Genomic DNA, 18,462 nt, shown 5'->3' on the forward strand with positions numbered 1-18,462 from the left:
ATGGGGATACATGAGTTGACGGATTGCTGATTTTTATCGAGGCGATCGACGGAAAACGGAAGGGGCGTTGCAGATTTAATACGCGAGATAGCTGGTGAAATCTACACGTGGTTGTTCATAAGTACTGCTCCAGAGACTAGTGAAACACAAAGGTACGAAGTTATGCAATAATATTAAAGATAAATCTGACCCTTACAGACAATTGTCAGCTGAAAAGCTTTTTAACTTTTTCCCGCGAAAACATGATTTTCGCGCGGTTAGGAAAGAGCCAACTTGAAGAGTCAATTTGGTTATTGCGATGAACTGAAAGAATACTCTCAAAATCTCTGTGACTGTTTCTAGTATGTGTAGTCTCAAACTCATCAATTAAAGAAGTTTAGAAAACATGATAACCCATGCGACATTATGTGCTCTGATCCAAATAATTCGTATCTAAACAATCGTAGCGATGAATTGAGTCGACGGTCACGCACTATTGTCAGATATTTTTATTAATTTTTAATTTTATTGAATGAAAGAGTACAGCTATTTTTTTAAAGAAATGAAGGAAAGCCGTTCTTGTTGTTGCCTGCAATCAGTTGCGGGTAAAAAACGACTATATTTTGCCGTTAAATAAATATCGCCATCTCAAAACAAACATCTCACCGAATCGGCGTGACATTGCAAACTCTAAAATACGTTTTCACAAAAAAAATCGCGAATGGTTTTTCCATTCCGTTAGATTATTATCCCTATTGCCCCTGAAGAATCCATTTCGGAAACGCACTAGTTTTGGAAAGAGTCTGGCAGCGTGGAGAAATTTGGCCGCGACTCAAATATTTCTCTCTCCTTCGCCAACATAAATGCAATGCATTTTTTTCTAGGATTACGTATCTTCAAAACAAAACGGGGAAAGGATATCAATTAAACATTGCCTTTTTCTTCCTTTCAAAGGATTCAGCCTGGCAATTTCCAATTCTGCATTTCCAAGACTACTAGTGCAAGGGGATGCAAGTTATCCAAGCATGAAAAAAATTTTACCATATTCCACCTTTAGCACTCTTCACCGCTGCCGTTTTCATCTGTCGCTTGCTCGTAAACTTACGTCCAGCTTCAAAAAAAGCTGTAATTGGGAAGAATTTGACGTACCTCGACTTACTTGGCTGTTTGTTTGTATTTTTTGTCGGTTAAACTTCAATTTAATCGAACCTGTCGAAAATTAACGTATTTGTGCACATTATCATCGAGAAGAAACGCTAATTACGTCTCTCACAACACCGTAAGCCCGCGCTGTACTTCGTGGAAGAGTGAAAAACAAAGAAAACTTTGTTGGTAAACGCATTTTTTGAACAGAAATGAAGTTCACTGAGAACTTGAACCCGAGAAAACTTCAAATATGTGACATTTATTGCCTAAAAAGCCATGTGCAAAGAAATACTGAATTCTGATCGTAATGGCGGCCGTTCAAAAAAAGGTTGAGCTTGAACTTTCTTTGGAGAAGAGTACGTTTCCTCGCGATAAATAAGGACATTTGCTGTCAGATGCGATTATTAACCGTGCGATAAACGACTATTAAGTCTAAAAGCCAGTCAAACACGACTATTAATGAGTTTGTACGCGATTAAAATTCGTACTTACCACGATTATTATTCGTGATAGAAGACGCTTTCAGACTATTAATCGCTAGAAATGCCATTTGCGATTTATAGTCTTACTTTAAGGACTTTTGAGCTAAATAATCGTAAAATTTGCACTCCGGAAATAAAAAACACTCCGGAAATTAATAAACCCCTGTTGCGAAACATTTATATCGATTTCGGGACGTCCTGTGAAAGTCAGCCAAACTAATCCGTGAAAAAAATTGTCAGGTGGTGGTTATTTGGCACTCTTAATTAAAACAAAACAAACCAGACTCTAAAGATGTCCGCATTAAACTCTTAGTTTATAACTGAAGAAGGATCTCTTATAAATTGGATTCCTGAAGCAATTTAAACTATATGAGCAAAGTAATCATAAAGCAAATAACACAAGCGAGACATTTACGCGGTGGTCATGTTGTTTGCGTCATGGTGGTCCACAAAACAGCTTTGGCAGCCATATTAAGGATGCAGGAATAGCTTAATTGCTGTCGTTTTATGTCATTATGACAAGATATCAAAAGGGATAGACGTCTCCTCTTTTTATGCTTCAGATGGTTATTGTACATTCGACGTGCTTAGACAAACGATCGAACTTAATCAACAGGGTCCACTTAAATTGGAACTAGATTAGACTGATTTCAAGTTTGATATTCGACCGGGGGGTTGGAAAAAAATGGTTGAATTGGTGTAATTTTTTTCCTTCATCGTCGTACGTTAAAACATCATAACTCTTCTTTAATTTTTGAAAATTGATTTTCAGAATAAGCTGAGGGGTTAATATGAAGTGCAGTCACAGAAACATAATTGAAATAACCCTTAAAAATATAACAATTTTTTATGTATTAAAATTCAGCAATGAACTCCTTTTTTTCTTTTTTGATTTATGCTCAAATGAAAAAATTGGGCTTTTAATAAAGTCCTCTATTCAGCCATGTTCAATGGATTACCCTGAAATTCTACGAGCATTACGGGCGTTGATGTTACTTTACGCTTCGTGTTCCTCGTTCCAGGGTCATATACGATAAATTCCAGCCTAATGGTTCGCTGAGAGCCTTCGGATGAGGCGTTATTCATATATTGCGGAACCCAAACCGTTTAAGCTTTCAATTTATTTTTTAATTTTTAACACTCGGGGTAAATGACTGCTTACTGCTCGCCAAGTTGGACATCATGGAAAATTTAAACATATTTCTCTTCTTTGTACCCGAGAGCAAACTTTATACTTATCTCATTGCTCTTTATATATATATATAAAAATATATATATATATATATATATATATATATATATATATATATATATATATATGGGTTCCGGAGGTTCGACGGTCTGCTGATCCATAGTTTAGTAACACCCAAGAATACGGAAATTTTCCCACAAAATTTTGGAGACCAATCACTCAAGATTCAAATTGTGTAAAAGTGTTATTTGAGCGGTCAGATTTGAAACCCGATTTCTTCGCTTAAAGAAACAGCCGTCGTCCGTTTTGAATTGCTGCAAACTAAAACGAAACACTATTTTTATTCTGGATGGCGTATTTTACATCCTTTTCATTGTTTTATAATTTGGTTGCACTCCGAATAACCCGTTTAAAGAATTTTCCGAAGTACATTCGCGAAGGTCTACAGTATCCTTAAAAATATTTTCCACATCTAACAATTTTTGTTCAGCTGGTTGGTAAATTGCGGAGATGCGGCATTTATCAAAATTTCTCTGTCTGCTCCCTACTAAGGTAATAAATTTGTGGGTAGATATCAAAGGGCGTGTAGCAAATAAAATGCATTAGCAACATCTAACTCGAAATCTAATAAACTTTTTCATTGTTTCAAATGTTATTCTTGAGATAACAATCAATTTATTTGCTTAATCTCTTCCACAGTCATCCTTCGTTTGTTCATGGATTTGCCAGGAACAGGTTAGGCAGTGTAATTTCAATTTTAACATTTATGCACCTTAACATGAACGGTAAAAAAAGACAATACCTGACTGATTATGCCAATAATGAGCCATAGACTTGCTGTTAGAATTACATCGGATTGTGATTTAAAACGTAAGTTGGAGAGCAAAACAAAAATTCTATGAATAACGGTGCTATTATCCTGATCTCCCCAATTTCCACTTTCAAAACGTTACGTAGCCTAACTGTAATTTTTGCTTCAGTGAGGTAGAGGATTTTGATGCCCATCATTTGTTATTGAAATTAATTGTATAAAAAACACTTTTTCGTGTCCATCATCAGCATTATTCCATACTGTAAATATATGAAAATCATATATGTGCACTGCGGCTGATGAACAGTTATGAACACTACTTAGGTAGTAATGAAAATGTGGCCTGAAAAAATAAATTGAGTTCCCAGTCGGCTTGTTAGCTCAGTTGGTAGAGCGCTGCACCGGTATCGCAGAGGTCATGCATTCAATTCCCGTATATAACCGTTCATAGAGGATCGGGGATCGCTTCTATATTCGTATCAGCATTATTGTTATCATCAGTATACGTTTTTTTATTTATTTATTTATTCCTTTATTTTTTTCTCATAGAGTGCCAAGCAACCTGTTTCAAAAATTCCTCTTACTTTTTTTCGAAAAGCGGAAGAGATTGGGATAACAACAATCGTGCTTGCTCCGACCAGAAAGGTTATTTAGTCTCCATAGAAACTGAGGAAGAATGGCAGTTTATCAATCGTGAGATTCAAAAGCGTGGTACTTCGAATGCTAGTGCGTGGCACATTGGTTTAGAGAAGAAAGGCGGGGTTTGGACTTGGCTGAGTGGAGAACAACTGAATATTTCGAAATGGCGAGATTCTGAGCCAAGGAAAAAAGGCAAAAGGGCGGAGATAACTAAGAATGGAGGGCTCTTTAATAGTATCTCTTCGCCTAGAAGAAATGCCTATATTTGCGAGACGCCCGGAGGTAAGATCACATTCTAACCATAATGTTAAGAATTTGTTCATGCTTAGCGTGCGTATAACTAGTTATGGGTGCACGCGGGAAGTTTGGAGAGCACGAAAAATGCGTAAGAGTAGCTCGAGCCGCAGCCGATAGCAACTCTAGCTTTTTGAGTGCTCTCCAGACTTCTCAAGTGCATCCATAATTCGATATACGCACAGCTAAAAGCATGAGCAAACTCTTTTATAGCAGAGCGACAACAAGGATCTGCGCGAAGAAGCCTTTTATTGTAATAGAGTGCAAAATTCTCACAACGCACAAAAAGTAAAGAAACGCCCCTATTGGCTGGTTAAAAACACGACACATTTTATACTTCGGTTTGAGCGAGAACTTTTGATCCAGTTAACCGATAACCGTGAATGAAAAGCTCAAAGTTTACGGAGAAATGGACAAAATCAAAGCCAAATGAACTCATGAATGAATTCCCAGTGGATCAGGACCTAAAAGATTAATGCCGATTGAAAAATTGGGCAGTTCTTCGCTGGTTTCTTTCGTATTCCTAAGAGAGGGAAACTGCACTGCAGCTTAACAGGACAGAAATTCTGAAGCCAGGGGGAAAAAAAAAAGCTCACGTCATCTTATTTACGCACGGGCGTGCGCAAATAAAGATTTTGTTCATAGCAACTCAGTAGGACTTGTATAGAGCATGCACGCGGGCTATGTTATGATATATTATGTGCTGAAAAATTACAGTCTTGCAGTTGTGTTATGAAAATTGCTCTTGCTTCTTAAAAGTAAAATTATTGTTCACAGAATATGCTCAGCTCACCTAACTTGTACGTGTGAGCAGTGAATGAATTTTAAAGCGCGTATTAGTAGTTGAACATACTAATTTCCGGGAGACATGTTTCAAAAGAAAATTGAATTACTCTAGTATTGTCCTTTTTTGCACCAACCACAGCTGGAAAACAGCGACCGAAATCGTACGTTTCCCAACTTTTGTCCAGCGCGCTGCGGTTAGGATAATCTAGCCGACAGAATTTTCCTTTGCCACAAGTTACAAGGCGTGTTCACTGAGATCAGTGAGTGTATGTATGTTATTTGAACATAACGAATCCAAGTATTTTATTTTTCTGTGTGTGTGCGTGTTTGTGTTTCTTGTAGTTAGTGATAAATGTTATCTACTGACAGGGAGGTCCGTATTGGGTAAGATTGTGCCCAAGGTCTTGACCACCGGTACTTTAGGCAGAGTGCAGTTTTTCCCAATATGGACCGACCTCAGTTGGTGAATAACAGTTTTTTCGTATACTTTACGAAATGTTTTCCAAAAGAACCCTAATGAGTCAGGGCTGTAATTACGGCAAGGTCCTCCATGAACTGAAAAATTTTTGAGCGAGTAGCTGGAACAGACTGAGGTATTGCAATTTAAAGAATGGCTTCACCGAAATATTTTTATTTGTGTGATGAAAAAAGGTGATTTAAAACAGAGTTTCAAACATTTTTTGTACAAATATCTGTCAAAATCTGACACCTGTCTATTAGAAAGCGCGCAAGAAAAAAACAGAAGCACACTTTAAAAATATCAACAACAACAGCCACAACAACCACAACGGTGCTGGTTTGGTAGACAAACTTAAGTGAAAAGTAATTGTAAGTAAATTCAAGTCTGGGTTTTGAAGTTGTAGGATTTTGCTCGTTTGTTTGGTGCGATCACGTGTGTAAGTCTTTCATGGAGAGGGAGAGTTTTCATGCAGCTTTTTCTCGTTCAATTCCTTCGTTATCTATCGTGAAATTAACTAATGCAATGTCTAATTTGAACGGAACTGCAAAGACTTATCGAAAGCGTATTTGAAGTATAGAAGACTTCGCTCACTGGTTTCCAAGGGAAAAATTTTTTGAGAATTCACCTATAAAACGAACAAAATTTTCATCATTGAACTCAGTTGTAAACAAATACCTCACAATTTAACTTTCTGAGTTACTTCTAATAAAGGTTTAGGTTAATCACGAACGGTTTTAGGCCGCGCCTCAACCCATTTAATGACATATTTCCTACCACAATTCATTTCAAAACCAGTTTTTTTTCTTGGCAACCAAAGTGATTTGGGAGAGAGAGAGAGGATTAATAAGTTATAAATCGGCTTGGTTTTCTTTAAAATGGTTGTTTAGTTTTAACAACTGAGTTGAAATCGTAAGTTGGCCACCGTAAAGAGTTTAAAGGCTTCAAACTCCTAACGGTGGCCAATTTGTGTTTTCATCTCAGTTGTTAACACTAAATTACCTGTTATATTCTCCCACTGACGCAGCACCACAGTTTCTTTAGAAACTTACCGCCTTTATCTCTTTGAAATGATTTGCTTAAAAATACTGCTTAGCCGGCAAAACGAAATATAGTTATGAAAAATGGCAACAAAGCTAGGGATGTAGCTTGCGACTCCAGCAAGCGATACCGTGCCTGAGGGTAGAAAGAGGAAATTTCGGACCGCGTTATAGATCAATAGGATTTCAGGATTCGTAACTGCGCCCTCTGAGAAAAACAAAAAATAAATACAGTTCTTTCGAGAAAGGTTATCGGAAAAGGCGTATCGAAAGTGCAAGCGATAACCCCGAAAAGTATTGCGGGTAGCTTTTAGGTCATGGTTAGACTTGACCTCAGAGTTAAGGGAAAGCTAAGAAAATGTCACTTTAGGAACGAGGCATTACAGGTTCGATGAACTTATTTTATTTACAAGACTGATTTTAAATTCTAAACTGCACGAAAAACGAAAAACAGTTCGAACTAACCCTAATTAATTTATCCTTACTATTTTATATGCATATTGAGAACCGTTACCCACATAATGATTTCCAGATTGCCGCGAGCAATTTAAATTCCTCCTCTTTTGCACCTTACCTGTAACAACTGTATACCATTTACTGCGTATCTCCCGTTGCACATTTATAAGAACTTATATTGATATTTGATTTTACGTTTTTAAGTCTGTTCAGGTTGGAAGGAGGGGGGGAATTTGAGGCGTCAGCTCAAAGAGGAAATAATTAATATTTAAAAACTCAACTATCAAAATTACATGTATTCACAGATAATCTTAGCTAATGTGAAGTTAACTAAGTCAGAAAAGCAGGTCAGAGATGGCGGACGCCGTAGTGAAGAACGAATGTATCAATTGACACTGATCAACCATCATATTAAAAAAGTAGGAATCAAATAGAGAATAAGTTACGTTTCTATCTCATTTATGTTTCTCCTTTATTGAGATTGTGATTATAATCATTTTATGTTATCATCATTACTATAATTATGACTTTATTTGTCATCATTATGATAATTAGTATTTTTGTTGTCATCTTTACCATTTTGTAGAATGCCCAAATATAACTTTTAATAACTCTTGGTACATAATTTCTGTGGATGGATGGTCCTGGCTCTGGGGCAGAGACAACTGCCGAAGGCAAGGAGGGGACCTCGTTTCCTTTGAAACCGAAGAGGAATGGAGTTTCATGAACGATGAGATTCAAAGGCGAAATTCTACGAACTATAAAAATAAATGGAGTATTGGTTTAATAAAAAGGGCCGGGAATTGGACCTGGGTGAATGGAGGACCTCTGACTATTCGTAAATGGGGAATAGGGGAGCCAAGTAGTGAACACGACGCGGCTTTCATGTACAAGCTGAACAATAATGGCGAGCGGGGCGTGTTTGGTAGTGTTACTCGTACACGTTGGGGAAACCAACAAGCTTATATTTGTGAGATTTCTAAGGGTGAGTTGATTTTTTGTCGTTTTTTTTGTTGTTTTTAATGTTATTTCGAGTGCCCTAGAAGGTACCAGAAGTGCTTAAGCGTAATAAAAACATTCTTTGTTAAAGTTTGTGATATACTAGACAGAATTTACATAAACCCACTGACAATCAGGATCAAGTTTACAATAAAATTTGCATAAACGAAACAAACAAAGTGAAGTTTTTATTAAATACTTGTCTAACTTTGAACCATGTAAGCAGAAGGAAGTAACAGATGGTTCTGTTACTATCACTATTACGAGTAAAAACAGTTGTGAAACTTTCAGTCATCAGTTATTTTCATGCTGTTCATTGATCCTGTCGATTGAATAAAATGACGGTGAATACCAATAGCAAAGAATTATCAGTCCAGTTGCTTTGTTAGGTAATAACGCGTAATGATGCGAAGTGCGTTATCTTTTGAGAAGAGCTAGTGACTCATGTCGGTTAAGATATATGCCAATTATCACTTTATAAAATCAATACAAAAGACTTGCAGACTTAGTTGTTCTTCGAATAGGGAAATCAACTTTTTGTTTATTGTATTCTATTTTAACATCCGATCGTTTGAACTTTAAAGTTGTAGGTGCTAATTTCAATACAATGCAAAACGTGCAGTGAACATAATAAAATGCTGCATCTAATTCAAATATGGCCGACATTTCGATCGACTTAGCAACGACTGCACTATAGCGAGGGCCACCTCAGTTCTCATATGTCACCAGAGGGCGTAGATATATTTTCTTGAGTTGGAATTTAATTGATGTAAGGGTAGTTCAATTATTGGGAATGGTTGTGCGTTGTCTTCATAGTGCGTGACGGAAGTAAGTTGTGTAGCGTGTGCGTTGTGAGAAAAGGAGCGGCTTAAACGCCTTTGAAATTAAGAGTGATACAACAAGTTAAATGTAAACCTTTCACATCCCGATATAGAAATCTGCACTTATTCAATAAATCCAAAATTTCTGGTTAATGTCATTTTTTTGCGCACGGCCTCCAGATTCCATAACATCCTTTACGAAAAAACAATTCCCAATCTCTGTGATTGGTGCAAGATATCAAATTGCTACGATGTAATTGGTGCGAGATACATACCCTAATGCAGCAATCTGGTTGGTGTGACATACATACCAAAAAAGCGGCAATCTCATTGCTACAAAATATATACCCTTCTGCGGTGATCTGATGGGTGCGAGCAACATACCATTCCGCACGCAAACATAGTTATTTTATTATGATAAAAATTCATTTAAAACGATTATTTCCGGTGCAGGCGCAAAGCAGTGCTTAACTTGAATAATAGTGCTCCTCAAAACAGAACAATTTGATTACCTTTTGGAAAAATTAATTCTTCTGTATTGTATTTGTCATATTTTTTTCAGCAAATCCGGCTCCTGGAAAAAACCCTTCGCAGGACTCTAACCAAGTCCACGCTGGACCACCTTGCACGCAACAGTTTGGTAAGAGGAGTTGGTCACTTCAATGTATTTGTGATAGTAAAAAACCGTTGTTACACGAAAACTAGAAGGCTAGAGTCAATTTTTTACTCACCTTTCACTGCGGTTGTCATAGCTCCCACGCGATTCAAGTTTCGCTTAGCGTTATGCGTTTCTTTTTGCTTGTGCGAAAACATGAAGCGCCTTTTTAAAACTGTAAACTTTAATTCACGCGAAGAAATTTGTATTAGTTATTACATCAGAAGATCAGATAGATGGTGGCTTTCATGAGGATGTCTCGGAAGACATACATTTCAAGGCCTGGACAAGGAGCCTACCGATCATTTTCTCTCGTACGTAATGCCTTAATTAACAAATCCGTCAAATTATTCAAATAAAAGCGCTGAATTAAACCTTTTTCCAGCATGACGGTTAAGGTAAAACCAAAAATCCCAAAAGGAGTCAAATTCATTAGAGACGATTCAAGATAAAATAAGAAATGAATACGTCATATTCAGTGGTTTAACAATAAATACGCGCGGATATTTTACAATTTGCGTGTCATTCTCCAAACTCCGTATGGGCAAGTTGAAATGACAAAAACTGGACAAAATGTGAACTAGTATTAAATGTTAAACCAATAATTCAGGGATATATTATTGTACAACTATTCAATTTACCAGTATTTTCGAAAACATCTCACAGGCCTATCTGATCATCGATTAAACAAGCCGGTGTGCGAAAGACCGCGAAAATAATGCAAAGGAAACAATAAGAGTGTTCTGCAGAACCAATAAAAAAATCGAGAGCATTTAAGAGTTTTCATCGTTCATGGCGGCCATTTTGTTACTCCACCTTCCGTCCGCATTTTTGCCCTTACATTGTAATACTGAGGCAATTTTTTTGTATGATGCGGTCTTGATTAGTACTTTTCTTTAAAGATTCATCCCTTGCAACCTCCCTATCGCCGTTGCCATCGCCCGTTCAGCAGCTGGTATGTTTTCCAAATAGTCATTTACCGTTTTTATGCATGTCGCTTTTCGGGATCTTCCCCATTTACAAATGTGAGAGACATTATTTTTTGTTGCAGGCAAAGAAGTATGTTTCAAAATTTTGCGGATTAAATATTACCAGAAGGTCTTCCATACAGGTATGTAATTTTCATAACTTAGAGGCTTTTTAACTTTGATATATGTTTTTAAACAATAAAAAGTAAATATCTGACCTTTAAGGATAAACCACCATTAATTAAACCATATAAGGTGAAAATGGCGAGGCTTAAAAATAATCCAGGCTCCTAAAAGAGTTCTTTAGCCAATGAATACCCTGGACACCATTTGGAGCCTCCTGCTGGACTTTTTCCGCATTCTTAATATGAATTGTATATATAAGACTGGCTACTTAATGACCTGGAAATATTTTATGCAAATGTAGGAAGCTGTAACTGTGTTTGAAGATTTTGCCATAAAAATCAAGAACATCACAAAAGACGGTATGGAAGACGTTAAAACACTACAAAAATCCATCTTTAAAGTGGCACAGGCCGTGGAGAAATTTGCTCTTAATTATGGAAAGCGACACCTGAGTGGAATGAGATCTTCAGAAAGGATCGTTCGCTCAAAAATGGGTGAGAATCGGAATCCTTCAAATTGTGAAACCGTTCTTCTCACTCTGTTTATTGAAACTTTTCTTAAATAATAGATTGGTGGGTAACACTTTGGTAACTGAAATTGTCAAATCCTGTCAATACTTTCCACTTACTTCATACTATACACTGAGCTCAAAATTGGCCTGTCGTTTGCGATGCATATAAATGCAAGATTTTTAACCCTACTCGTAAAAGTTCCCCAATGAACTCTATAGTTCTCCAACGAAACGGTTCGAGGAACGAATTGAGCTTTCACAATTTAGTCCCTCCAGTACTACTCGGTTATTTATCAGTTTTACATTGAAAAAACCTTGTAAAATGGTTGAAATCGTCGAATAGTTGTTGAAGGGCAAATAAGATACAAACAATACCCGTTCATCCAATAAGATTATGGAATATTTGTGTATACCGCAAAACGCATGTTCGCGTCGATATGCTATTGTAAATTTCACCATAAGTACTTTTCTTTCTCATTTTTTCCGGCAGTTTTGGTCATTCAAAAAGCCTATCACCAGAATGCAAGTGGCTTCCACTTTGAAAAAGAACAATGGCAAGCGAGAATCGATATTGCTTCTTCAAATTTTGAGGAAAATGGTTTGTATTAACTATTGTGGTAACTTTACAACTTTCATTATTACCTTGATTTCTCCAATCGAAATTTCTGTATTGAAAAAAAAAATTTTATGGCTTTTCTTGTTATTACTTGATGACTTTTTTTGTTGATTCTTCGGGGGGCTTTAAGGATCCTTGGTAGTTGCCTTTTTGTACAAGGATCTGCATAACCTACTTCTGACAGATCAAGCCATCAGGAGTGAAACGGACAACCAAAGGTGACGTTATTTTCATATTATTCCATGTCGTTTACCCCCAAAAACACATAACACGGAAACACATAAGATCTAAGTTCAACTAACCTGAACCTAGAAACTTTCCAAAAGCCCTAACTAAGGTTCGAGTACTCCCTGCTTGTCTCTGACGATTCCACCTTCATAGGAAATTCGCTTTAATCTACCAAAAGTATGTAATGTTGCTTCCTTGGTTCTGATCATTTTCAAATACAATTTCTTCATAGGTATATCAACTCCAGGATTATGGCCGTAACTGTGGACCCCAAGCCAAAGAAATTGCGAGAAAATGTCATCCTAAAGTTCAAAAACCTAAAGGTAACATGAAAATTAGCTGCTATGCGTTGTTTTGATCTATTCTGACAGGATAGAATCCATTTTCAGGTCTTGACAGTAGAGAAGCGCTGTATGTTTTGGAGTGGCCTCAGCGAAAGGTAGAAATACCGCCATATATTATTGTATAGTATCTATTCATTCCTAAATCAAACTAAGTTGGGAGGAGAATGAATGAACTTTCTCAGATGTTTTTGTGCAGATAAACACTTTCCTGGAAGCCAACATGTTGTCGTTTTTAGAGAGAGGAAGTCTGATTGAAATGTTCTCGTAACTAGGACTACAATGGAAGAAAAATTATAAAACATCACGTCTTCCACAAACATTGAATAATTATGTGCCCTTTTGTTAACTTTACTTTTTTTCCATGTCTGACAGCTTTTCAGAGGAAGGATGCCATGTAGTTACATCAAAAAGCAACTCAGAAGAAACAGTTTGCAGCTGCAATCATTTGACGCATTTTGCCGTTTTAATAGACTACGACAGTAGCACAAAGGTAATAAAGTTATTTTTTTCCTTATTCAATTATTTTATGGACTCAATGAACTAACTCAATTTTGTCCTTTACTTTTTTTTTTACACAGCTCACTGAGGAGGACGAAACAATTCTGGAAATTATCACCCACGTGGGACTGAGCCTTTCCATCGTCGGGATACTTTTCACATTCATACTTTATTCTTGCTTCACGTAAGTAATGTACCTGAATAATAATGAGGGAGATTCTTAACTCCCCTCAACAAGGTTGATGATAAAAGAGATCCCAATGCAAATCACCATGCAAACAAGATCATGCATGTCGGATAATTCAAAAATTCAAGCTACAATTCATGCCCCATCAAGAACGCTTGGACAACTCGTGGTTTCACAGTCTATGAATTGTTTATGTTTAGACATTTTTCCGTAATATTTTCCTTTTTGTCCTTTCTGAATACAAGTATATTTAATAATAATATTACTGAATATTTACTGGCTTTTTCTTTTCTTTTGCTGTCAAGACTTAGATAATATTTTTGCCATATTGTTCTGTCTTTTAATTCAATTTTGCTGTGTTTTGCAGTTCTTGCTGTCTTCAATGTGTTGTTATTGATGTTGTTGCTTCTGTCTCATTGATTCTTTTTTTTTTTTACTATTATTTCATCAGGGATGTTCGTCAACCTCTCTCTCAAATTCGACTGAGTGTTTCTATGTCCCTTGGAGTTGGACAGATCATCTTCCTAGCCGGGATAAACGCCACAGAAAACAAAGTCAGTGGCTTCTCTTTCTATTCATAGAATGAATTTACTATTTGCACCGTAGATATCTTGTCGAAAGGAGCACGTTAAGAGTTATACGAAAACTCTTTCTTTTCACAGGCTGCCTGTGTTGCAATATCAGCTCTGATGCAATATTTATTCATGGCCGCTTTCTGTTGGATGCTGGTCGAGGGAATTTATCTCTACTTCTTCGTTGTGAAAGTTTACAACATTAACACCAAGATGTACATGTATCACGTCATCTCATGGGGTAAGTTCATAATTTTACAACATCCTCTGGTAACTGTAACCATGCTTTCAGATCGCCAAATCTGGTGTTGTTATCCAGCGAAGTGTTTCGATTCCCTTCCTTTCTTTATGGATAGGTCTTCCAATGATCATGGTGGCCATTTCACTTGGCATCGCTGCTGGAAAAGAAGGGTTACAAAGCTATACGAGTGATAAATAGTAAGGAAAATACTCAGCGGTTTCTTTTTGCTTTTCTCCTTTTAATTCGTTTCATTGCATTTTTCTTTTATATGTTTGTATACAGTTTAGAATCGGCATTATTTCATTAGCTGAGAATTTGTGTTTCTTTATTGTCTTTTACTTCTTTGAGTTTAGTTGCTGGCTTTCCTCGACTAACAACCTGATCTGGATATTTGTCGCCTTTGTGGCTTTCATTGAAATTGTGAGTTTATGATTAGTGTTGTTGATTGTGACTGATATACCTGCTTTAATTACCGCCAAAGATTTTTTCTCTTCTCTTAAAAATAGGAATTAAGTATTTGCCATGCGTCCCCGCACAATATTTACCACTTTCTTTTTCCTATTTACCCACAATAAACTTTGTACGTAGTGCTGTTTTCGGGCATGCTGGTCAATTTTAACCTAGTGATGGCCTTCAATAACGAGGAAAACCTGTTGAGACAATGCCTTCACGGGCATAAGATAGCCTCATATATTCTCCAACTTTTACTACATAGTATGGAAAGGAAAAACTTATCCCACTTCCTTGTTAATGTTTGTCACTGTTTCACATTGATATATCAAGATATGATTCTAGCGCAAAAATAACTCATAAAGCAATATTGCAAAAGGGGAAATGAGTAGAAAGAGACGGAGATATTGAATTTATATAATTTAACGCGAGGCTTCACCCAGAGTAATTCATTCAGTGTGGACACTTTTGTTCGCGATTTCTTTAGCTCCTTGTTAGAGGATCAAAGCTCATAATCTAGGTCCCCCGGTTGGAAGTTCTATTCCCTGTAGAAGACGCTATACCCGACCCTTGTTACCGAACTGGTAACGTCTTTTGCGAGAAGGATCCTCTCTTACTTTGGTGATTCAACTACCATATCTAAGAACCTAATTTATCTCTATCGTACTTTTTAGCTTAACATCTTGATACTCGTACGAGTCATAAAGGAGATGACCAATTTGATGCAGCCAACAGCGGAAGACAACCATTTTCAGCAAATACGGTAAGATTCCCAACATAAAACTAAAACAAACTAGTAGAAGAGATTGCTTTTGAGGCATATTCGCCATTTTGAGGCATATTCCCATTCCTTAATGAGTAAGGCATCACAATATCTAACGATTAAAATTAACTGTCGAAGGAAACTAAAGGAATTTTTTTTTCAACTTATAGAATTGGCATCAAAGCATGCGTGGTGATAATTCCCCTGCTGGGTGTCACGTGGCTATTTGGTCTACTTTCGCCTGTACATAAAGCTTTCGCCTACATCTTCACCATACTTAACTCTACTCAGGTCAGTGTTCGATGGTAACTCTCTAAAGTCATCCAATCTCTATTATTATTTTACTTTCTAACCAAGTGACACACCATTACAATGGTTAGTTATATTTATTAGAATTCTGAGAAAAAAAAGCTGTCAACTATGCAGGAGAAGACAGATGCTTCTCCATTTATGAGATATGCAATTTTCTCTCCTTCTTGGAAATCCTGATAAATATTTGAATAATTTATTTGTATATTGTGAAAGGTAATGGTCTTGAAATCATGTTTATGCTGCAGGGTTTCCTGATTTTCGCTTTACACGGTTTGCGAAACACTCAGGTAAGAAAAAACATTAGACCGATTCTACACCAACTGCATCTCATCAAGTGTTGGTGTTTCAATAAATATCCGAGTGCTAAGAACCATATTCCGTGTTGCTCGTCTATCTGCAGATCAGAGAGCGATTTGAAAGAAAGATGAACATCGTTTTTCCATCTTCCATAAAGAACAACTCCATAAGGAAGAGGTCACACGTCAATCCAAGTGAGGTTGGGAATGTATGGGCAGTTGAATTGCAGTCTTCAGCTGAATTTAAATGGAAGTCGCACTTAACTTAAATAACTGGATCCCGCCAGCCGTAAATAACAGTCAATTACTTAGAATAATTACTTAGTTAGCAGCTCTTAGTCGGTTGCGATCGGTCTGAGTCATGATCTGCAGGCAAAAAAAACTTATTCTCTTCATTATTGTTTAAGCACTCAACTAGTTGTGATCGTAACCTATCTTCTTCATGAATATAGGTTTATTTTCTAGGCGATCGTATATTTGAAGGCAATATTCATCGAAATAAACCAATCTATAGATTTAAATTTCTAATGGCTTAGTATCTTTATGACTGTCGAATAAGACCACAGAAATCGAGAATGCCTATTCATGCCCACATTCATACTAAGGAACTTCTGGAGAATTTTACCAGGTTACGTAGTTATGATGTAACACCACCAATATAGTTGTGTTATAAGCTTGCGGAATTTTGTGGAATAATTTGTACATAAGTACTCAGCGCAGCAATAGAACTTGTTGTTGTCGGGAGGGACTGACTTTTCTGAAAACTGTACCGAGAGAGAGCTGCTGTGGAAGATCGTTAATTTCGAGGAACTTTGGAGACAACCATGAGATTGTGTCAGTGGTGAGCTAAAAAATAATTTGTGGTGGGCTTCAATCAGTTTATTTAAGGATAATTATTACTTATTTCAGTTTATATTACCAGTATAGTTGTGTTGTAAGCATCCGGAATTTTCGAGAATACTTTTTACATTAGAACACAGTCGTGCAACAGCAGTATTTGTTGACGGGAGGGACGGACTTTTCAGAAAGCTATACCGAGAGAGAGCAACCGTGGAAGATTGTTAATCTCGAGTTACTTTGAAGACAACTTCGAGATTGTGTCAGTGGTGAGCAAAGAAGTAGTTTGTGGTGGGCTTCAATCAGTTTTTTTAAGGATAATTATTCTACTTCTTTAAGAATCGCTCCTTGGCAAGAAGATTACAACTTGTTTAATAAATTAATCAGGTCTGTTGATAAATGATGCTCTTTTTGTCTGTTAAATTGTACCGTAACAAATAATACTAATAGTCTAGCTACCGCTGACATTCAAAGTTGTTGCTTAATGAATAAATAGATCAATACGTAAATTTTTGAATAAGTAAACAACTTATTTAGAAAGAACAGAAAAAAAAAACCCTTATGACTGGATCTTTTTTTGGATCAGTTACACTTACCCATTTTTTTCGCATTCCTAAAATAAGGAGTATCGTTTTAAATCGAAAATACATCGATTAATTTGGAATTAAATTGGGGCAACGTTAGCGGAAATGGCATAAACCAAGAGATTATAAACTATTCGGCACACATAATTAAAACAACGATTAAAGAACTTTTACTCAGAGTATGCAATTTAAAGGGAAAAGCTTAGCGATAAAAATGCAGAATATTTCGATGGGCCTGGTTTTCAAATATCACTACAGTGAAAGTTAGCATTGCAGAGGAATTTCAACAAGCGAGAGAAGGAGTCGATTATGAAGATGTGCCTAACAGTTTATAATAGTCTAGTTTGCGTCATACCCATTTATAAATAAACATGGATGACGAAGCGTGCGATTAAGACGGAAGAAGTTAAAATAAGAATTATTCTGAAATATACAAGCAGTTTTCTCTCTACACTGCTCAAATGCGATAGGTCAAAACGCTTCAAGCTTCGATTGACCTAATATATCCCAGCTAAGACAAGCGAATATTCCAGAATAAATAATCAATTATTCCATGAGCGTGGAAAGATACTGGGAGAGTAGAATGTCTCGCCCACAGAGCACATCACTACGACCCAAGAACGTCTCGCACTAAGAGCTTTTGACTCGCCGCTCGTTCTAAATTGTTGGAATTCAAACATTTGGACACAAAAGTGATAGCCTGCATGACGCTTTTCTAGGGGAGAGTTTTGTTTAGGCTGAACAGTAAACTTTGGCCGTTAGCCACCGTTGTTTTAAAGGCATACGAAGTAATTAGCATGTCATAGGCGAGATGAATAAATAACAATAACTTCCATTTATGCATAACGAACAGATGGCATACTAGCTTAAGCTGCTCGTTGATAAAACAGAATTTTGTTTAGGACAACTTTCATTTAACAGAGCTCATAAATACATTACCGTTCTTACCATCAAATATTTTTTAGTTGCTTCTTCTACAACACTTAAACTACAAAAAGTATTTTAATACCGTGAAGTTTTCCAATTTTATTAGAAAAACAATGCTCTACATCAGGTGCAAGCTCCTTTTTGTCCATTGGTCCGTCTATGACAGAAAAAAAATGGAGACTAACGCCATGAACATGTGTTCAGAGATCATGATTTGCATTAAAATCTAACTCGCACGAAAGGCT

The 18,462-nt window shown here is 36.7% G+C and overlaps 1 protein-coding gene, 1 long non-coding RNA gene and 1 pseudogene across 1 annotated transcript in view; 2 read left to right on the forward strand and 1 right to left on the reverse strand.

Moving 5' to 3' along the window:
- The window catches only part of LOC149052185 (polycystin-1-like protein 2), a 165,062-nt gene that overhangs the window by 128,970 nt on the left and 17,630 nt on the right, over window positions 1–18,462 (forward strand). The window lies entirely within an intron of this gene.
- LOC149052191 (uncharacterized) overlaps window positions 1–18,462 on the reverse strand; it is a 94,974-nt gene that overhangs the window by 55,177 nt on the left and 21,335 nt on the right.
- LOC149052195 (adhesion G protein-coupled receptor L4-like) lies at window positions 7,702–17,112 on the forward strand (annotated as a pseudogene).

Source organism: Pocillopora damicornis, chromosome 1 (genome assembly GCF_964200805.1).
Source record: "Pocillopora damicornis chromosome 1, jaPocDami1.2, whole genome shotgun sequence".
Lineage (NCBI taxonomy): Eukaryota > Metazoa > Cnidaria > Anthozoa > Scleractinia > Pocilloporidae > Pocillopora > Pocillopora damicornis.